At 45.1% G+C, this 23,783-nt stretch overlaps 1 pseudogene; it reads left to right on the forward strand.

Moving 5' to 3' along the window:
* The first annotated feature begins 11,187 nt into the window (after positions 1-11,187).
* Positions 11,188-18,856, forward strand: LOC136550269 (eukaryotic translation initiation factor 4G-like; annotated as a pseudogene).
* The last annotated feature ends 4,927 nt before the right edge of the window (positions 18,857-23,783 follow it).

Here is a 23,783-nt window from a genome sequence, read left to right on the forward strand (position 1 = left end):
CATGCTTTTGGCCTTCATCATGGATTGAGCCATGCCGACCACCGTCTGGTTCCACCGCTCCACCACGCCATTCTGTTGTGGCGAGTACGGCGTGGTGTGGTGTCGCACCACACCCTAATCCGTACAGTACGCAATGAACTCTACCAAAGTGAATTCGCCACCGCGGTCAGTCTGCAACATGCACAACTTCTTACTGCTCTCTGCCTCCGCACGTGCCTTAAACTTTTTGACCGCTTCCGCTGCCTTAGTCTTGCTGGTCAGAAGCTGCAGCCAGATGTACCGGCTATAGTCATCCACCAGCAAGATGAAGTATTTGCGCCCATCGAGCATCGCCGGCGTGATTGGCCCACATAGGTCACCATGGACCAGCTTGAGTGCCTCTACCACACGGTACCTCACCATCTTCAGGAACGACAGCATTCTTTTCTTCCCGACCAGGCAGCTGTCACATAGCTCGCCTACGTGCTCTATGTGAGGCAGCCCAGTCACCATCTTCTCTAGCCGACCAAGAGCGTCAAAACTGAGATGTCCATACCGGCCATGCCACAGCCATGGCTCCTCCGTGCATCGTGCAGCCAAGTAGATGGGCAGCTCCACCTTTAGGTCGAGCAGGTACAACCAGTTTTGGGACCTCTTCACCTTAGCAAGAAGCCGCTGCTCTCGGTCCCTGATCCTAAGGATGCCATCCTTGATCAGTATCTCGCTCCCATGCTCATCCAGCTGGCCAATGCTGATGATGCTTGAATGCAGCTGCGGGATGTAATATACTAGCACCTAAAGATGATGGTGCCATGCCTCGGATCGCCACCCTTGAGCCATCATCGAACTTCACCGTGCTAGTCACGTCGTCGTCGAGTTCAGAGAATGCTGCCTTGGAGCCCATCATGTGGTGTCTGGCGCCAGAGTCCAAGTACCACCATTGCTCCTGCTCGCTGCCCACACGTCCGAGGTGGACCTGGGCGTGCGGTTCATCGAGGTTGACAGCCTTCAGAGCCTTCCCAGGCCCTTTCACCATCATCACCTCTCCCTTCTCCTTAGCCTTAACACCGTGCAGTGCACAGAACATCGCCATTAGGAGAGTGGCCTCATCATCATCATGAGCCTTCACCAGATAAGCCTCAGCCTTCTTCTCCTGCTTACGATTTGGGCACTCTTTTGCCCAATGACCCATCTTCCCATAGCACTGGTAGGCGTTGGGGTCGATCTTTTTCTTCTTCTTCTCTAAAGAAGCCTTGCCGCAGAGCTTGCCATCACCACCACAGCTAGAGGAGGCTTCCCTGGACTTCTTCTCCTTTATTCGAGCAGCCCACTCCTCCTCTATCAGCAGCAGCTTGCCGCTATCCGTCGTTGTTGTGGCCTGCTCCATGTGCTCATCCATTGCTCGTAGATGGCCTATCACATCATTAATGGTGAGGGTGGACAAGTTCAACATCGTCTCTTTGGAGAGAGCAATCTGGATGTACTTCGCCAGCATAGAGTGGAGGTACTTGGAGATCGTCTCTTCTTCGTTGATGGTGACACTATGGCTCCTTAGCTTGCTGATGAGCGTTTGTAGGTGGAGGGATAAGTCCTCCACCGACTCACCATCCTTGAACTTGAGGTTGGCATACTCCTGCTTCAGCAGCTGGGCTGTTGTCTTCTTTGCGTGGTCGAAACCGACGCGCATCATCGCAATGGCCTCTCATGCCTCCTTAGCAGAGCTCTTCGCCCCTAATGGCTCCCTATACTCCGTTGGCATAGTAGCGAGGATAGTCTCCAATGCTGACATATCATCTTCTTCATTGTCGGTGCCCTTGTCAATGGCATTCTAGAGCCATCAGGCTCTGAGCTTGACCTTCATGGTCACCACCCACTCGCCATAGTTGGTGCGAGTCAGCGTCTGCCAACTGGTGCCGCTGACTTCCTACATCATGCGCATGATGACCTTCTATCATGGCTGGGCAGCCATAGGCCACAATAACGCCACTGCTGTCGCCCATCTCTGAACCATCCATCATCGTCAGCGGTTAGTCCGGCGACGGCGCTTGTAAGGCTCTGATACCACTTGTTGGTCCCTCGGCTGCCCTGTATAGGTAAGCAACTAGCTTATCAGCACACACACATACTCACTATGGCTAGAGGTAGAAGAATATATTGAGAACATTTCACACACACAGCACAAGCCCGACGCTGGTCGAAAGCTCTGCTTTTGGATGTGGCAAACTGAACTGATTTATTGTATTGCCTTTGGATAGAATATATACAACTCTAGTTGTACCTGTACCAGGTACATAGTTGTTGGTGAGTACACCAACTACCTACTACTAAAGTATAAGAGTACACCAACTACCTACTCCTAAGGTACAAAGGTACACCAACTACCTACTCCTAAGGTACAAGGGTACACCAACTATCTACTCCTAAGGTATAAAGCTTAACTCAGCCATCTCTATACTACAAGGCTAAAGTAAGCCATTTCTACCAGATGCCTCACTGCTGCTATAACATCAGTGAGTGGTCAGCTGAGCCGATCAGTTCCATCTCCTAAACCAGAAGAGAATAGCTGTGTCGACCAATCAAGAGAGATAGGAGCAGCATATTATGTCTAACACTAAATGTCAATATGCTAAAGTAATGCAAACTAGCAAAGGTTGCTGTCATGTTCAGTTGTCATGCATGTCATCAGCTTAAGGCTTATGTGAAAAATGAAAGAAGCAATTTTGTGATAGGAAAGCATTTAGCCATCTGGAGTTATGGGATATTATTTCATAATTCTTTAGAACTCACTAGAGAAAAAATGTTTATATGGTTTTATCCAGAAATGTTTGATGATAAACATATTTTTAACTTGCCACATATCTTTGGACCCTTAGCTGAAATAGTTATAGGGCAAAAGTTATCATCTAGAATTCCGCTTTTTTTACTATTTTATTTAGTACATAGGTCTTCTTTTGATCCTAAGGGAGGTAGGGAGGGAGTTTCAACCCATATACCATGAGGAGGTTCTAGGGATGCTTAATGCACGCATAATAATTGTATCAAAACTCGCCCAACAAGGTGAGTCAATAGGGTAGGTATGGTGCCCAAACTCATGGGAAATAGGGCTGGTCTTGGCAGTGAATGTGCCAAACTCTTAGAAAGACTTTTTAGTAAACTTATTAACATGCTTTTTGAGGCGTACCCTAGGCGCCGCATGACGCCACAGGGCTTTAGTTACGCCATTTCCTAGGCATCCAAGTGTACCCCCAGCGCCACAGGACGCCGCAACGCCTAAAAAACCATGCTTATTAAGACTAACTCAAATCACTAATCGGGCTGTGAAACAACTGCATTGATTGGTCAATGGGCATGGGGGTATTTAAAACATATAAAACTTGCAAGTGTTAGACTGTAGGGAAAGTGAGATGTTAGTGTGTATGGCTTGCAATTGGTTGTTTTTCTTTTTTGCAATTTTCCTTAAAGTTAACAAGTCGTGAACATTTAGATAAGGAGAATGCCACATGTAAATGGATGTCGAGAACTTCTCCAATGACCAGTATAGTGGAGGATAATAGTTTATAATTATTTGATTGTCAATTCATATGTATACAAGCAAACCTGTAAAATGTGCTATTAGATTGGGCTTGACAATGTTTGCACCTTCTGCCAAATTATCTTAGCATGTCTTTAGCTGTAACATCTTAATTTTAAGGAAATACAGTTGGGGCTTTAGTTTTAGCATCTTGTATAGATTTTTTTTACCAATTGTTTTTATGATGCCACCTTTTCCCCCTAATGGATCATGTTAAATTGTGACTTTTTTCATTTAGTTGTTCTATTAATAGGAATTCATGTTGAAGTTAATGGCTGCAGACTATATATCTTTGTTGAAGTTGATGTTTTAGCTTCTGAGTTCATTGTATCACAGGCTATCGTGAATTTATTCATTCTCTACCTGCTATCGGTTGCTTCTTATTCCATGTTCATGACAATTGGCAAACACAAACCTCATGCCAGTTCTTGAGATGATACTTATTTCAGCTCTGTACTATTCTCTTTTATGGTTTGGGTCAATGTAGAAACTTAGTCTGTTCAAGGGAATTGTAGGATAACTTGTGTCCTCTATTTTCTTAGACTGGCTAGTGGGTACTCATTGTAATTTTTGCTGAAGCTGATGCTGACCCCTGCATATTTTTGAATAAAGAACACATATTCTGGTTGCAAACTTTTTCTCCACATGATCAGGTGTACCTATGAGGGAATTGACTAATTCATATGGATCGGTTCTTGAATTCAGTCTAAGTTCAACGACCCAATCTGTTTCAAATGAATCTTTCTCTTGATAATAGTGTTTTAGTTCTTTTGATGCCTTCGCTAACCGTTGGCATATTTTTAGGGTTTGTTTGGTTGCTTGCATTAGCTTGTATCTAGACTTGTGCAGTGCAGTTTATCTATGTTTCGTTGCCTACATAGGCCCTTATGCAGGCTTGCACAATGCTCAAATCAGATCCAATGCTGCATTAGCTACTACGTCAAAAAAAAAGAATTTTCTCCTCCCTCGCCTATACTAGAACATGGAAGTAACCACATGTAATAGAATTTAACCAACCGAAAACAATCTTACTTTGTGTTTGCAAGTGCAGGACAACCAAAGACCAACACATTGCATATATTTATGTTGGCTTGGGTTATGTTGCATAAGGCCTAATACAGGCTAAGGCTAGTGCAGGCAACAATCACCCCCTTAGTGATTTTGGGCTTCAATGCCTTCATTGGTTGTTCACATGCCTTATTTGCTTTTTCTGGAGTTATGAACCTTTTAAACTATTTCTTTCTAAACAAAATACTTATTATGAAATTGTGGATGTAAAAGATTTTTTTTCTTGCAGCCATGGCTTCTAGCTCTAACTAAATATATCTGCAGGGTTAATGTGCTTGCTTTTGGGACCTAAGTTTGGTTATTTATTCATCTTATTATGTTTCTGATGAGGAGGGATGGAGGATGGTCATGGGCTCATGGCCTCTTGGGGCTGCGCATCTTCTAGTGGATAAACTCTAGCCTTGGCAATATAATTCTCCTTAAAAAACTAAGTGATCTTGTAGTGGTAGTGGTAGTGGTAGTGGTAGTGGTAGTGGTAGTGGTAGTGGTAGTAGTGGTAGTAGTAGTTTATCTATGTCCGCATGACTATATGCAAGCAAGACATGTTATAATCGGTTGAAGAAAAACGTTTATGCTTTGTTGCCCTCTTGTCTACCTTGTTACGAGATGTTTAGGCGGAATTCTGTTATGAGAGTTCGAATTCCGTGGCCCATGGGTCGTATGGCACATGCCCATAAGTGCGAGCCTGCTAGCCTTCTAGAGCATGGGTTGACTAATGTAAGATGGATTTATATCGAGAGAATTACGTGTAAGGCCCTGTAAAACTCACTTATACCTTCTATGGCCTGAAAAGTGCAAAATTCCTTGTATGACATTGTATTTGAATTTTTATGCCCTACTATATGACACTACCTTTGGAGGCCAACATCGTTAAGTCACGCAAAATGGTGGCTAGAACACCCCTGTTCTAAAAAATACATTGATTTCTTTTATGACACTGCAATATACTTGTTCTATCTATGACATTGCTTATTTTATGCTTTATTCAGACATTAAAATTCATCCATGATATATTAATGTGCTTAAAATTTGCAAATAATTCTGTTTTGCTAATATGCATTACTTAAGCATTACAATTCACCCATGCTATAGAACTGTGGTTAAAATTTCTCAAAAAAATTGTATTGTTAGTTTGCATTATTTATAATAAAATTCATCCCCATTATATAGACAAACAATAATGAGACAAACACTAATGAGATCTCAATATAATAAATTGGTTCAAACACTTCGTTGGGTCCGAAACAAGTGATTTCTGCAATTGCTTAGAAAAGCCATAGGCCCCGGACGCAGAGACAGTGGTGTGGTGTGGTGCGTCCGTCTCGTGGGGCGTGCTATCACTGACGTGGGGGGCATCGAGTCACCCGCCAACCAAGATGACGATTGGGCCTCGCCCCGCCTCGTGCGGCCCACTGTAGCCCACCAATGCACGGCCTTCTTCTTCCTCGAGATCACCACCGCCACCCATGGCTTCTTCCTCGCGATGCGCCGACACCACCCTGCCGCCCACCGCCCACCACTGCGGCCGTGCTAGGATTCGCCGAAGCTCCGCGACCGTGGCGACCTCCTTCTTTCCCTCCCTTCTCTCTACTCCCATCCTCACCAACTCCCCTAAACCACCGGCCAGCCATCCCCACCGCCTGGCCTGTCTGCCTTCCTAGGTCGGCCCCTTCCTTCTAAGCACGCCGGAGATGAAGACATGGGAAGGAGTGACCTGCCGGAGTTGGAGACAAGGGAGGGAGAGCTGCATTGGGCTTCTAGGTAGGTGGGCTTCTGCCTTCTGGGCCACATTAGGGCAAATCGTGCAATGGAGGGAGGAAGATTGTGGGGGTATGGCCCCCGATATCCACAAGGTAAGACATGAGCCGCACCATCAGAGGTGGCCCGGCCCATAAGATCAAGGCGTGCACGACGCTGCTCGACGTGCACCGCAAGCTATTGTATAGTACCAAATATGATACTTTTCTTCTAACCCTATCCCTCTAGAGTATATAAGGAGAGGTAGGGGTCCCCTACTCGACATCTCAATGCAATACATCAAAACACAGGATGTAGGTATTACGTTATACTGACGGCCGAACCTGTCTAAATCTTGTGTCTTGGTGCTTGTATTACCATCTCGCTCCTGATCTCGCTCACCTCTATGACAAATCTACCATCGTGGGATACCCCTCGGTAGACTATCGAGCATCTTTTATCGACAGTTGGCGCGCCAGGTAGGGGTGTGCGCTTGATCCATGGCAGGCCAGATGGGATCTCAAGATCAATGTTGTTTGCGACAACGTCCTTCGGCAATAGTGACTACAACCTACAGCAGGACTCGCCGTGCTTCCCGCGCGAGCCTTCCTACCAGATCGGACCAGCAAGCGTCTGCCGAAGAAGCAAAGCCGGCGACCCAGAGCATCTCCATGCGATCCCCATGGCATCGGCAAAGACACCACGCAGCACCATGCAAGTTGACGTCAGGCGAGCAAGCAAGGAAGTTATGAACGACAACATGAAAAGAATCTAGATCTTGGAGTTCACATGTGCATGCATGTGTGCCTGCATCATGCATGCACCGATGGATATCTTCTTGACCTGCCTCCAACATGCAAGGCGACACATGTGCCTACTTGAAGAACGACGAGAGGCTCATCTACAAGCACATACGGGATGATTTTTTTTTCCTATGACTCATCTATCGACTGCTGCTCATCTATGTTTTCAACATGAGATCAACCTAGTCTGGCTACATTAAGCTGCCAAGCGAGCCGCTAAGCAAGCCGTCCGAGTCATCTAGTGAGCCGCTAAGCGAGCTGCCCGCATCGCCGATCAGATAACGCCATACGTTGCCGACCAGACTTTTTGTCTAAAGCTAAGTCACGATTTAATATTTTTCTAAATATTCTCCAATCTCGTATATCGTCATAATGTTTCTCCGAGCTGTTTCTTCATGTTTGCTCTCCAAATAATTTTTTGAACCCCCGAACAGTCATGTTGACGCTCGGACGCCTCTAGAGACGGCCCTATCTCCGGCTTCTCCCTACACGTGCTACGGGCTCCGCACTCTGCGTTATGGGTGGTCGGCTGTGGTTTCTTGGTCACGCCTGTTCCTCCTACACATGCACGGGCTCCGTGCTCGACGTTATGGACTATGGGCTAGCTAGGGCTAGAGACTCAGCTACACACTAACTGGTCAGACGGTTTATATTAAATATAAATACATCTTTGCTCCAACTGTTCGCCGAGCTACATACGTTATTTTTTCTCCGGAGTTCATATATCTTTACATTATGTACTACCCATTCTACATATTTGTATTGCAGGATCATCGTCCAGGTGATCGGACCACCTGGTGCTTGAACTTCTCCACTGATCAATTGGTCGGACCGCTTGGTTCATGGTCTCCGTCGCTGACCAGTTGATCGGACTATTCGCCGGTCGCTTCTACTCGATGCTCACTTCGTCGCCGACCAGTTGACCAGACTGTCCGTCGCTCATGCTTCATCGCCAGATACGTCGGTTATTCCTCGACGCTCGGATTCTTTGTGCTCGAGGACTAAGTGGGCACACTTCACCGTACGGACGTCGCTAGCTGCGCCGTGGACTCCTTGGTGCTCGGACATTGCCAGCTATGTCGGGGACTCCTCGGTGCTTGGACATCGCTAGCTACGTGGGGGACTTCTCGGTGCTCGGACATCGCCGGCTACGCTGACACTCCTCGGTGCTCGGACATCGCCAGCTACGCCGGGAACTCCTCGGTGCTCGGACATCGCCAGCTGCGTTGAGGACTCCTCGGTGCTCGGACATCGCCAGCTACGCCGGGGACTCCTTGGTGCTCGGACATCGCCAGCGACGTCGGGGACTCCTCGGACATCGTCAGCCACGCCAGGGACTTCTCGGTGCTCGGACATCGCCAGGTACGCCGGGGACTCCTCGGCACTTGGACATCGCCCTTAGTGGTCGGACCTTGCTACGTCTCATCGGTGTGCTATCAAGCTGCTCCATGCTGTTCGGATCAGGGTGCTGATCTTGGGCAGCATGTCTGGGGTCTTGATACGTGCATGTCGGATGACGTCGGCAAAGCTTTCAGACTTCTTTTGCTTTGACCCTGCTATAAGATTCATTTTTTATCTTCCAGCTGGCTCGGGGACTAAGTGGGCACACTCCACCTTGCGGTGCATGTGCTTGTTCTTATCTCAAGGCTACGCCCGGGGACTAGCTGCCTGCTTGGCTAGTCTTCTACTTTCTGACTCTAGCACCACGTGACTATGTCATCTATTGTCAGGCTCGGGGACTAGCTGTGGGGTATGGCCCCCGGTATCCATAAGATAAGACATGGGCCGCACCATCAGAGGTGGCTCGGCCCACAAGATCATGGCATGCACGGCGCTGCTCGGCGTGCACCGCAAACTATTGTATAGTAGCAAATATAATACTTTTCTTGTAACCCTATCCCTCCAGAGTATATAAGGAGAGGCAACGGTTCCCTACTTGACATCTCAATGCAATACATCAGAACACAGGATGTAGGTATTACGTCATACCGACGGTCGAACCTGTCAAAATCTTGTGTCTCGATGCTTGTATTATTATCTCGCTCCTAATCTTGCTCACCTCTACGATAAATTTACCATCGTGGGATACCTCTTGGTGAACTGTCGAACATCTTCGTCGACAGAGATAAATAGTAGGAGGTGTTGGGGCGGGGGGTGTGGGGGGGGGGGGGGGGGGGGGAGGTTAGACTGGTCGTACGCGAAGATTGGCGGCGTCTCGCTACCGCCTCGCTCGGTGCGTCAACTGCTCACGCGTGCTCTCGTCCACTCTTCCAGGATGGCGTGGCCGGTGGCCATGCATGCAATGGGACCATGGGAGAACCTGATCGTTGATCGAGCCGAGGCTACAATATTACCATCCCGATGGTCCGGAATCTTGATGTTCCTACTTCCTATCTACACAAGTGCTCACCTTGCTACAGATGGAGTTAGGTGACGTGAACAGTTTTACGTGTCCTACTTCTATTGGTATTTGATTCGTTTCTCGAGACGTGCTTTTGGCAAGTATTGTTTAGGGCCTGTTTGATCTATTATTGTTAAAAAATACCAGCTAAAATTAGTACTATTGGATCCAAACTGACCTGCTAATACACCTACTAATAATTAGCTGGAGGGCTGCTCACTATTAGTTGCATTAGCAGGTTTATAGTTGCTAATATATGCTAATAGTTTATATGTACATTTAACTCACTATTCAACCATCTATTAGCAGCTATTAATAGGTGGATCCAATGACCTCCTACTAAAAATTAGCTAGCTAAAAAATAACAACTATTAGCTATTAGCTAGCTAATTTTTAGTGATATAATGGATCTAAACAAGCCCTTAGCTAGCTATTTTTTAGTGCTAATTTTAGCAGCTATTATTTGTGAATTTTAACTACATTAATATAATCTGGATGAATTTTAATATCCAAAAATAAAGCATAGGAATATGTAGTGTCATAGAGGGAACAAGTATATTTTCTAATATCACATGAAGCAGTGACATATAAGGAATCAATGCATTTTATAGAATAGGGGTATTCTAGTCATTCCACATGACACTTAACGGTGTTAGCCTCCAAAAGTCACAATATATTTACGAGTAAGTGTTTCCATGTCTTACAACGGGAGAAAACAAATATATCAAGCTTGTATTTTAATTCAATACAAATTAATAGGGCATTGCTATATTGTTGCAAATATTAAATTAAATTATTATACAAGTGATGGTCATCATAAAATAAATTATAACTTTTAAATTTTATAGAAAGGAAAAATTAAATAAGTATGTAATATCTGTTTTTATTAATGTTCGATAGTCTTTTTCTCTTATTTCAACGCACGAGCATAATTGCCACTATATAATAATGTTAGAAGTATCCGATAGTTTATTTTATCGTACCTCATTCTTCTTAGTCTGTATCTACTCTTAGCGTCTACATGTTTGAATCCAAGTCCAATAGGAGACTACGTTTTCAATTTAAAGCCAGCATAATCCAAATGAAATCCAACACGAGCGCTAGTCTATGTCCGATTTCAAGATGTATTAGAATAAATGATACGGTGTAATTAATAATGATATAAATCTTTAAGCCACAAGTCGTTCATACAGTGCCACAGTGGTACGATAATAAGGTTGCAGCATACAGATATATTTACTAGGCTACCTCAAGTTGTGAATCTTTTCCTAAGCTTTTTTTATATACTACAAAAAAAAAATGCAGAACTAAACGAAGCAGCCCCCAGCAGCGTTGGCATCGTGCACTCCCTCTCGGCCCAACCCAAACAAACCGGGGCAGTGTCCCAGGAGCGCACGCGCGCGTGCCCGCTTCCAACTAGGCCCAAGGCGCACAACGCGGCCCCGCGAGCGGACGCCAGCCACCCAGCCCCGTCCGTCCGATCTGGCCCCCTTGACCGTAATCGTATCGCCTTCGATTTGTTGCTCACCTCAGATACGATTAGTTACGCTTTTTGTTCCTTCCGTAATCGTATCGCCTTCGATTTGTTGCTGCTGCAGCTGCTGCTGCCATAGTACTAGAGAGGGACGCCCTCTCCCTTCCTCTCGCTTCGCTTACACTTCTTCCCCTCCCCCAACCCAAACCCAACACAACTCCCCCGTGTCGCCTACACGCACTGGCCACGACCAAACCCTAGGCGCCGCCGCCCCCGGGGCCCTCAGGTACGCGCCTCTCGCCTATCCGCCGCCGGGATTCCGCCGCCGTCCGTGGCGCCGAGCGACTGAGAGATTCACACTAGGGTTCGTTGCGATTTCGTTGCTCAGGGTGATTTATGTTTTAGTTTTTGTTCCTGTGCGTGATTGGATCAGGGCTGTCGTAGGGAGGAGAAGGAGGAGGAGATCGGTGAGGAGAGAAGGGGATTTATGTCCCAGCGAGGGGACAGGGGCGAGGGGCACGCCAGGAGACCCGGCCGGTCCAGCAGCTTCGGCGGCCACCGCGGAGGCGGAGTCGGCGGCGCGGGCAAGGGCGGCGCGGGCTCCTCAGGCCAGCCTCCTCTCTCATCCAACCGCAGGTAAATTACTGCCCTCGTTGATTCTGATTGCCCTCTGCCTCTGCGCCGCACGATTGGTTTGATCTCGCCGGGGATGATAGGGTTTTGATGAGAACCTTGGATCTCGATTGCAGCTTCAGAAAGCCCGGCAATGGCCACGGCGGGCACCAGAAGGTGGTGAACCAGCCCGACACCACTGGTTTCCAGCCTGCACCCGCGCCTGGCCCCCACCAAACTCCTGCGCGTCCGCCACCCGCGCCTCAGTAATGCGGCCGTGCATGTTCCCAGTCTCCGCGCCACGGCCGCAGCACCAAGGTGAGTGAGGTGTCCTGTTCTGCTATCTTGTATTGCGTTTGGAATGGTGCAAACATGACCTAATGTGTTCCTTTGCTTGATTGCACGTGTTTTTTTTTGACTCACCAGATCCACAAGTGTCATCTTCATCGTCTGCCAGCGAGAAGCAGGCTAATCCGCCATTACCGAAAGCTACACATGCTGCTCCAAGGGCTCCACCAAAAAGCTCTAACCCACCGCTTCCTCAGGGAGGATCGAAAGGTTTGACTCAATTTTCTTCAATGTTATATACGCTGGTACATGTTTTTACATGTGCATGGTGACCATCTATGGTGGCATTGCACACCTTCTTTGCTCTGTCTATTATGACCATATTAGGATAGGGTATATACTGCATGGTTAACCACCTTATTTTTCTTCTTGTTTATATTTTGTTTCAGGAGAACCATCGAAGGGGTTTAACTTTCAGTTTGGTAGTATAAATATGAATGGGCTACCGGTACGATTTTGTTATCCCTTTTTCATCTCCAGCTTGGGACATGAAGCTCTATATTAGCAATTACCTTTTGCTTTCTACTTACATTACAACTATTAAATATAAAATTTTGTACAGCAATTTCCTGCCAGAACAAGCTCAGCTCCTCCAAACTTGGATGAGCAAAAACGTAATCAGGTATCTTGTCTTCTCTCTTGTTTATCTGATATTCTGATGTATGTTAATTCTTATTTGTTGATTCAGTGCTTGTTTATTGGACTGCTAGAACTTACAGAAATATTGATGTCCCATGACTAATTTGCCTTCCGGAGCACACAGCCAGTTCCTATTGCATGTGTTGATGGTATTGATTTGATACGCGTTCTGAATCTGCCAGTGTTCTAAAAGATTCTATTTTATTTGTATGCCTTATTATTCAGGCACTTGTGGAGGAACTTAAGGTTACACCTGCCCCTGTGCAACCAGCTCCGAAACAGCAGCTGTTGCAGCAGCATCCGCAGCCGCAGCAGAAGCAACAGCAGCAGCTGTCGCATCAACCACAGCAGGTTCCCCAGCAGCCACAGCAGCAGTCGACAAGAAAGGAAGCTGTTGGTTCCAGCCAACCTAACTCCATCAATCCCCATATTACATCACAATTGAAAAGAGATGTGCACCCATCTCCGTCTGTCCCCAATGTTACATCTCTTAGACCTACCGTTCAACCAATGCCTAGTGTTCAGATGCCGATCCCCTTTCACCACCCGCCGGCACAAGTTTCCTTGCAGTTTGGTGGTCATGGTGCACAACTGCAGCCTCAAGTCGTGCCCAGCTCATTTCAAATGTCAATAGGATTGACAGGCAGTAGTACACCGCAAGTCCCACAGCAGCTGTATGCCCCGACTCTGCAGCATCATCAATTGCAACAGCAAGCAATGATGCATCCTGGCCAGGGTATGGGTTATGTTCCTTCAGTTGCTCACCAATTCCCACAGCTGGGCAACATTCCTATGAGCATGGCATCGCAATATCCTCAGCAACAGCCAAACAAGCATGCTGCTACACGTAAGACTACCGTAAAAATTACTCATCCAGACACTCATGAAGAGTTGAAGCTTGATAAGAGGATGGACTCTTCTGGGCAGAGAGCTGCACCGAGTTTGACACAACAATCCCAGCCTGTTGGTAGTTATGCTCCTCATATGGCGGCTTCTTTCATCAGCAACCGAATTCCTACAATCAGTCAGGAATGTATTACTCTACTCCAGCTGGTGTGAACCAAGTTGCTACTGGATCCTCGGGTCCTAGATTTAATTATCCCGTCACTCAGTCTGGGCAAGCGATGACATATATCAGTCCATCTGCAGCGCCTCCGGTATCTGGTCAGTCCCAATATACAGTTAAACCGCACCCTGTCGGGTTGCTGACTGAAAAATCTGTACTCATGTCACAATAAGTGCTCCACCAGCTAAATCTGAGCCACCTAAGTTACGTGCTTCTGAGGATGCTGCGTCAAGTCGGCAAAAGGATAATGAAGTTGTTTCTGGGATCACTGTTTCTAGTAAATCAACCCTTGAGAAGGAGGAGAGGAATGATCCTATAGTCACAGTGAAGCATTCCACTGTGATAAGCCCGTCCTTGCCAACTCATGGTGCAAAACCACAAACTTCAGTGACAGCATTCTCCTGTTGCGAATTCAGTCTCACCTGTGGCTGGAGCTGATGGGAAAAGCAAAGAATCCATTGAAAGGACTGGATCATTTAAAGATAATAAGAAAATTGTCACTAAAAAGGATGTCAGGAATTCATCTGAACCACCAAATGTACGTTGTTGTTGGCCTCTTTCTGCCATGCTATGTTTGCATTTTTCCTAGGTTAGCATTTGCTTTTGTTCACATGTTTGTATGTTGTATTTTTTCAGTTGGCTTCATCTGTTGAAGATAAGGTGCAAACTGTAAAGGTTGGAGATGGTGATCACCAGGAAACTAAGAACCTGAACAATGAGTTGGATTTGACCAGCTCATCTTCAGGCTCAACGGTTCCACTGGCAGCAAGGAGGATCATTCCAGGGGCTGGTACAGCAAATGCTGACAGCACATCAGTAACTGGTGAGATCTTTAAATCTTTAGAATTGTACAGGGGTGCCTCTTAGTTTTTTCTAACTCATTTACTTTGGCAGCTGCTGATGTTCCTGGGACAGATAATAGCTCAAGAAGTCCATCTTCCGAGGGTACTGGTGAGCCTGGAGGAGTAGAAAGCTTTGCTGTTTCGGCTGTTGAATGTGACGAAAGCAAGTGGACTGACAAAGTTACGACAGATCCTAGCCAGGATAATATTTCTTCTGATGCTACCAAACATGGATTGCCTGAGGCATGTGCAGTGGACCCCTACTGAACAGGCATCAGCAGTGACTTCTAATACCTGATGATTCTTATGCAGCACCTCTAGTAACTAATCAGGAGCAGTTGCTGAAAGAAGTCAAGCTCCATCTGCTTCTGAGGAACAAGCTATGATGAGTAACTCATCCAAGAATTCTGAGACTTCAGCTACATTTTCTTGATGGCAATGCTGTTGGACGTGACAACTTCTGGAACTTCAGAGCCTACTGTTCAAAGTTCCGAATGATGAAGGCTGACTCAGATATTAGTCCAGAATCCGACCTAGCTGTTTGTAATGTTCCTCTAGTTTCATCTGAGGGGACAACCGAAATCTGTGAGTAGGGCAGATGATCAACAGGCTGCTGCACCAACAGTTTCAGTTCGACCAGCATCCAGGGAAAAGCCTAGTGTTGAGATCACCAGGACAAAGTCCACAGCTGGGAAGGAAGAAGAAGAAAAAGGAAATGCTTGCTAAGGCTGATGCTGCTGGGTCTTCAGATCTTTATAATGCATACAAAGGACCAGAAGAGAAGTCCTGAAATTGTTGGTACTGCTGGAGGGTGCTGATAGTTCTTCAACAGTTGATACAACTCATGTGCTGCCTGATGAACCAGAAAGGGATGTTAATACAGCTGCAGATGATTGTAAGAAAAAAGTTGAGCCTGATGATTGGGAAGATGCTGCAGACATGTCTACTCCAAAGCTGCCATCAGATTCTGGAAACCAGGCTGGCATCACCCAGGTGTTAGATTCAGATACAACTGAAGCAAACAGCAGGAAGAAATACTCACGGGATTTTCTGTTGACTTTGCAACAGCACTGTACTGGTCTTCCTGTTGGATTTCAGATGAATGAAGCTGTCAATGCAATAATGAATAATTTGGCAGGAAAGTCTTATGTTGTTGACCGGGAACCTCACCCTAGTCCTGGAAGGGGTTCGGACCGCCCAGCTTCTCGTGGTGACCGCCGTGGTGCTGCCATGGCTGACGATAGGTGGACTAAGGTGGGTGATTCCTCTCAGTCCTGGTCGTGATGTTCACATGGACCTGGCAAATGGACCATCAATTATCAACTACCGTGGTAGCTCAGGAGGTAATCATGGTGTTTTAAGAAATCCACGTGGCCAACCATCAAATCAGTATGGTGGTGGGCTTCTTGCAGGACCCATGCATTCTGTTGGACCTCAAGTACCTCGCAGCGGCTCTGATGCTGATAGATGGCAGCAAAAGGGTCTCATGCCTTCTCCTGTTACGCCCATGCAAGCAATGCACAAAGCAGAGAGGAAGTATGTTGTTGGGAAAGTTTCTGATGAGGAAGAGGCGAAGCAGAGGCAGTTGAAAGCTATTCTTAACAAGCTGACTCCGCAAAACTTTGAAAAACTTTTTGAACAAGTTAAGGAAGTCAACATTGACAGTGTAGCAACTCTTACTGGGGTCATTTCACAGATATTTGACAAAGCTTTGACGGAACCAACTTTCTGTGAAATGTATGCTAATTTTTGCTTCCATCTGGCTGGTGCCTTGCCTGACTTCAGTGAAGACAATGAAAAGATCACATTCAAAAGATTGCTTTTGAATAAATGCCAAGAGGAGTTTGAGAGGGGTGAAAGAGAAGAAGCTGAAGCTGATAAAACATGAAGAGGAAGGCGAGATTAAACAGACCAAAGAAGAACGGGAGGAAAAGAGGATCCGTGCTCGAAGGCGCATGCTGGGAAACATTAGGTTAATTGGAGAGTTGTACAAAAAGAAAATGTTGACGGAAAGGATTATGCATGAGTGCATTAAAAAGTTGTTTGGAAATTATGATAATCCCGATGAGGAGAACATTGAAGCACTATGCAAATTGATGAGTACAATTGGTGAGATGATTGATCATGCAAAGGCAAAGGAGCACATGGATGCCTATTTTGGTATGATGCAGAAGATGTCAACAAGTCAGAAGTTGTCTTCTCGTGTACGGTTTATGCTGAGAGATTCAATTGACCTCAGGAGAAATAAATGGCAGCAGAGGCGTAAAGTCGAAGGTCCCAAGAAGATTGAGGAGGTTCACAGAGATGCAGCTCAAGAAAGACATGCTCAGTCGAGTAGGTTAGGGACGTGGTCCAGCTGTTAGTTCTGTTCCAAGAAGAGGAGCACCTCCTATGGATTATGGCCCTCGTGGATCATCTGCATTAGCATCCCCAAGTTCCCAACAAGGGAGCATTCGAGGTAATGCCTCCACATTCGCGTGGTTCACAAGACATCCGTATAGGAAAGGCGCCAGTTATAGAACTGTTCTTCCCCAGCGGGCAGTCAAGGATGAAGCTATCACTCTTGGGCCACAAGGTGGCCTTGCTAGGGGTATGTCTATAAGAGGGCAGCCACCAGTATCAAATACTGAACTTCCTTCTGTTATTGACCACCGGAGGATAGTATCTGGTTCTAATGGTTATAACTCTGCGGCTGATTGGACATCATCATCTGGAAGAGAAGATTCTAGCTCAAGAATTCCAGATCGAACCTCTGGCCGAACTCCTGCTTCTAGTCAATCTGCTGGACCTTCACAGAGGCCTGCCAGCCAGGAAGGCCGTTCAGGAAGTAAATCATATTCTGAGGATGAATTGAGAGAAAAGTCTGTTTTCGGCCATTCGGGAATATTACAGGTAATACTTCTAAATTTTTTACAGTTCATAAGCATTTCACCGTTGATAGGTAGGCCCATGTTTTACTATGCTAGGTTAAAATGTCTTTATATTACTGCATTTCTTTTTCTTATTCACAAATTCTAGAGTTAATTTACTCATGTTCGTGAGATTAGGTGTATTCATGGTTTTTGAGGCGTTGTGGCGTCCTGTGGCGCTGGGGGTATGCCTGGATGCTTAGGCGCCTTCTAGGCGATGCCTAGGTGATATGGTGTGACTAAAACCCAGAGTCCTGCGGCGCGTGGGGTACACGCCTCAACGCCTAGGTGACGACTCAAAAACCATGGGCATATTGTTCTTACTTATTGGAGTGTGCACCTTTAGAAATATCTGAGGAAACGTGTTACTACTCCCAGAGAGTTTTACTCCAGAGATATCTGCAAACGTGTACTATTTTATGAAATTAATATTATGGATTGAGGCTTTCCTTGTCCTGTTTGTTTTATCTAGTATATTGTATAATTATAATTCTCGTACTATGTCATAAAGAGGTAGTTCTAGCACCCCGCACTGTCCAATTTTGTTTCTAACATTATATGCTTCTGTTTGGGCAGTGCAAAAGATGAAAAGGAGGTTGCTTTGTGTATTGAGGAGTTGAATGCTCCAAGTTTCTATCCTTCTGTTGTATCACTTTGGGTAAATGATTCCTTTGAGAGAAAAGATATGGAAAGAGAGTTGTTGGCTAAACTTCTCGTCAGCCTTTGCAGTGGTCGACATAATTTGTTGAGCAAGCAACAACTCAGTGATGGGTAGGTGCTTTCTCATACTTTCTAGTATATGGCCTATTCATGTCTGCATTATTATTACTGACTAAATGATTATTATTTTAGCCTTTCATCTGTTCTTGCCTCATTGGAAGATACTCTAAGTGATGCTCCAAGGGCCACCGAATACCTTGGACGACTTCTTGCAAGGCTTGTGGAGGAAAGCATATTGCTCTTGCAAGAGGTAGGTAAATTGATTCAAGAAGGTGGAGAAGAACCTGGGTACCTAATACAAGATGGTATTGCGGCCTGACATCCTTGGTGCAGTTCTGGATTCCATAAAATCAGACAAAGGGGATTCATTCTTGAATGAGGTTAAGTCAACTTCAAGTTTAAAGTTGGTTGATTTCAGACCACAACATCTTAAGCGATCAAAGTTGGACGCCTTCATGTAGGCACATAATTTATTGTTACCTGGTAAGTCCTGTTCTAGTCCAGGTGTAAATATTGTTATTGGCTAGTTCTTTGGTCTGAAGACTTAACCTTGAACTAAATATTCTGAAGCTACTCTTCTTCTGATGACAGATTACCAACGGGTGTGGTCACCAAGCAGATTACTTTCTTCGCACCCAAATACCCATCGGCCTTTTCGATGTACTGTAAAACATCCCTCTGACTGCCTGCTCCTACTTTGCTGTACCTGACCGTACACTATTTATAAGATGGAAGGCGATGGGTCACCCATTTTTTCAGAGTTGATGCTGGTTGTAAGCTACTGTCAATGAAGGGTCGTGGATGGCTGCAGCAGTTAGCTAGGTCCCCCATAAGAGTATCAGGGAATATTTTTGTGATCACAGGGAGAAGTCTGCTAACCAATATTAGTTGGTAGTCGGGGGAACTGTAGGTTGAACTTAATGCGTCCTGCGGGCTTCTGACCAAATATTCCTTTGTGATCAGAATTGATAGTCGGTTAACTTAGCGGCATTTTCCTGATAGCCAATGTTTCCCATGACGGTCTGATTATGTTAATCTTGCTTAAATTTTGCTGTAATTTGCTATTTTTCCTTTTTCTTTGTTTTTGTATTTATTGGGAACTATTGCCTGGGATTATCTGATGTATGTATGGGCGGGGTTCAGGCTGTCAGGTCACTTCAATGTCATCCCTGTTTGTTCTGCCTTAGGGTGGTACTTCCTCCGTTCACAAAAAGAATGCAACTACGTGTTGTGTGTCAGTAAGTTCATGTTTGATCAAATTTTTAGTAAATACTATTTATATTTACAGTTTTAAAATAATTTATTGTAAAAATATATTTCGTAATTAATTTAATGATATTTATTTGATATTATAAATATTGATACTTTTTTATTTATAATTATCAAACTTTAGATACAAAAGCGCGATAGTGCACTAGAAGTGTATTTTTTTTTTGGATTGAGGGAGTACCTGGTACGTTATACGTTATAGGGTGTTTCTCATTTGGGTGTCACGTCATGGTGATTACGTCATTTTAGTTATGTTGTTTGATTTCAGTTTGCAAGTAGACGTTCCTCTCTTCCTGTTTAGTTTATACATCTTCATGTAATATGTTCCTCTACTGCTTCCTAAACAACGGTTCAGAACTAATTTCCTCATTATATTATATATGGAAATTATTTCCTACTTCTAGGGAGTAGTTACTCCCATGTGTATATCTTTAGATTTAAGGTGTATATAGCCTGACGAAGTGTATGTTAACGAAGTATTATACTGACCATCTATGGTAGTATGTATATCAAATATGCAATTATACATTGAGTATATGATTATACTTATTTTGTATACTAATGTCATAGTATTAGATAACATATTAAAAAATATGGGTTGTTTTGAAAATTTTTCCACGTAGTATGATTTGGAGTATCATAAAACGAGTATATAAACATACTTAAACTGATAAATGAGTATGTACACATACGCATTGTTGTTTATTGAAGGTGGAGTAACTACTCTCAGGAGTAGGAAAAATGTTGCGCTATTCTATACCCTAGGTGTAGAATACTATTCTACACCAAACTGTTAGCAGTCGTATTTCAGTATTATTCAGTATTTCGTGGTCCTCGGTGTAGTATTGAGCGATACTGAACGCGATTCAGTACTATTCAGTATTTTTTCTTGTCAATTGACTTGTGGTGTAGAATAATATTCTACACCTAGAGTGTAGAATAGCGTTGCCGTGTGTGTCTATATATATATATATTCTATTTATTACCCTGGGTACTGATTATTAATCAGTACCCGAGTCCAAATCACCGAGCCAACCATGGGCACTTCCCCGCGCCGGTTCCCCCACCCCCCGCTCCCACCTCGGACCTGCGCCGATTCCCCCCACTCACAGGCTCGGCCCACCCACTCACGAGCACGAGCTACTATGCCGCTCCGAAGCTCCCCCACCCCTCGACGATTTCTTTGCGGTTTCTATTTCCTCACCCTGTCTCTCCTCATTCCCTCCCTCCACCGGCACCGCCCGTCTGACCCCTCTCCCTATCACCGCTGCTGCGCCACTGCCTACTTCTCCGCAGTGCGGCAACGCGCCGCCCGACCGGGCGTTCTCCGCCGGCGTTCCCCAGTGCCCCGCCCTGCCATGGCGTCGCCCAGCGCTGTCTGAGCGCAGACGCATCGCATCGCCCGTCCTGGCGTTCTCGGCCGACATGCTCCAGCCTCCGGACCCGCCGCACGAGCCTCGTACCGGAGCTCCTGGCGGATCTAGCGCCTCATATCGCCGAGGGCTAGAGCCCAGCTTCCCCTGCCCTAGCGGATCTAGCGCCTCATACCGGTGCTCCTGGCACCGCCGGCTCGGCTAGGACAGCGGCGCCCTCCATGGCCCCCTGCGGCGGTGGCCCTTGGCCGCAGCATCCCTTCCCCTCCGCCAACGGATCATATCGTGACTCGCCTTCCCCTTACCCCTCTGGTGGTGGCCGCGGCAGCAGGGCCCCTCCCCTGCATCCGGCCATAGCATGGCCATCCCACGCGGACGATGCTCCCCCGTGACGACAGTGGCCGCGACCCATCTCCCCTTCATCAACAGCGGTGGCGCCCCATCTCTGCTTCACCGGCGTGGTCATGCCGGCGTCCCCTGACCCGTTCCCCCGCGGCGGCGGCACCCACCAGGTTGCGATCTCCATCCCCATGGTGGCGACGCCTCTGGGTGTGGCACATCACCATGAGCACAACGCCGTCATGCCCCATGGCCTCTTCGACGGCGGAGGGCGTTGCCAGACCTTCCGAAGGTTCGTTTCATACATAGATTTGTTATGATTTTTCTGAGGTAAACCATCTCACACGCATGCAGCTTGGTAAACCATCTCACACACATATAGCTTGCCATTGTTAGGACCACGTAGGAGGGCATGGGAGAATCGACATCCAATCCATGAACTTGCACAACTGATTTGAAGGTTCTCCAGGTTAATTAGTCCACACTTGCTACAGCCAAACCAGAATGCATCAAATGTGCTCTTTCTTTTCAAGTGCCAAGCTCCTGGATTCTTTCTTTGTTATCATGCTCTAGCCACATGTTTCTTTATTTAGTTTGACATAAATTTAGCAACAATATGGCATTTTTCAGATGTATGATGACAGGCATAGAAATAGATCAAGGAGACTATTTTGATCTTGTCACTTTATTTGCAGTCTTATGTACTTATGAGCTTGCTGAACTGATCGTAATAATAAATCACACCTAAGGAGACACTCACCGAAGAAACTATCGTGCATTTGATTCCTAGTAATTATTTTTGGTAGAACACATATTTTCACATTTGAAAAAAATACCTAATCAGTGTGGGGTGTCATTATGCGCAATAACTGATAGGTATTGCCTCTTGTGCTAGTTAGATCAAGTTTCTGGTGAACAAGCATAAATTATTTTTCTTAACCACAGTTCCCTGCAACTAAAGTGAATCTTCTTAGCTTAAGGAATATATCAGTTTTTTTATCTCAGAAGAGCTAAAATGTTTGTTGCTAAGACCTAATTAGCTACAAAATGCAATATTCAAATGTCATATCATGAAAATTTTATATGACAATTTGCTTTCACGTAAATTCTTAGCTTATAAATAATGTTTGTCTGGATGTAATCTCAGATGGGAAGCTATATTGCAACATATATTATTCTTCATCTGATGTTTTTTTAAATTTCTTGTCAGGGTCCGGAGGCTAGGATTTTCCTAATGGTAAACTTCCTCTGCTTACCATTTTCTTTTCAGCATGATATTTTGTTTGCCCGATGGTGGCAAAGCATTTCATGTTGCTTTTGAGTGACACTTCAGAGTTCAGTCACACCCTAAAGTTTGATCAAGTGAAACTATTCCATTTTAAGCTAGCACTCTCTTTGCATCTTTACTACCATAAGCAGGAGAATGCAATAGTGAAATGTGCAATCCAAGTCTAATAGAGAAACCCATCCTACTATTTTGATTTTGAGATGGATTAGTTCATTCCCAAGCTTAGTTTTCTAGATTGTAGACCATGGAACTACTGCTGTGTTCCGGCTTTCATATTTTTTATTAGAATTAATGATCAAGAATTAAGAGTATGCTTAGATGCTGTTTTTCAAATATGAGTATACTTAGATACCTTTTTAGATAAGTGTATGTTTGCATGCCTTTCTTGATCATAGTATCATTTGATATTTTTCATATTACATTATAACTTGACAAAAAAAATCTGATTATTTTGGAATCATGATGTTCACGAAGGGCTCGAATATATGAGGGATGAGTATGGCACAGTGAAGTAGCAAGTTCAGAGTTTATAGTTGAAGATATCTTGTAGTGAGTGCATATATGTTCAGTTTAGATAACTTTTATCAGCCTGTAGATGCCGTAGAATTGCATATCAATTTGCATCTACATTATAGATAGAGTTACCACAATCAAATGGAGAATGCTTTGCTTCTGTAAATGGACCAGCCACCAGTCTTAAGAAATTAGAAGTGAGTATATATGTGCACAACAAAGGGAGTATATACTTTTACTCCCGTGTAAGATGTACAAATACTCAAAATTGTATACACTATACATAATCTTTTTGTAAAGTAGTATGTATACATACTCTTTTCAGAAGCCCATTTTAAGATTGTAGTACTATATCTATAGATAGTCGTATGTTGTAGGTGCCTTCTCTCTCTCTCTCTCTCTCTCTCTCTCTCTCTCTCTCTCTCTCTCTCTCTCTCTCTCTCTCCCCCTCCCTTCCTCCATTCCTGCCCTCCTCTTTTTGGTTTGCAAGGTCAAGTGCCATAAAGCTGTCTCCATACAAGAGTGTGCAGGTTTTGACTTAGTAAACAAGGCAAAATCAAAGCCACCAAGGTTCTAGAACTATGTATTACATGATGATTTATGATTCATAACTGCAATAATCGACGCTAGTAACCCTACTTGCCACACAAAAAGATAGTTTACTAGAAAACAGGTCTTTGGACTCCCATATTAATCAACTAGCTTTTTTCCAGTGGCTTGTTGGATAAAAATCCACATTAGTTGCCAATGCGATGCATATGCACATGCTTACTTTTTTCAGAAAACATGTATAGGTCACAATAGCACAACACTTGTAGCAAGTTGGCCGCCA

This window comes from Miscanthus floridulus, chromosome 4 (genome assembly GCF_019320115.1).
Source record: "Miscanthus floridulus cultivar M001 chromosome 4, ASM1932011v1, whole genome shotgun sequence".
NCBI classification, from domain to species: Eukaryota; Viridiplantae; Streptophyta; class Magnoliopsida; order Poales; family Poaceae; genus Miscanthus; species Miscanthus floridulus.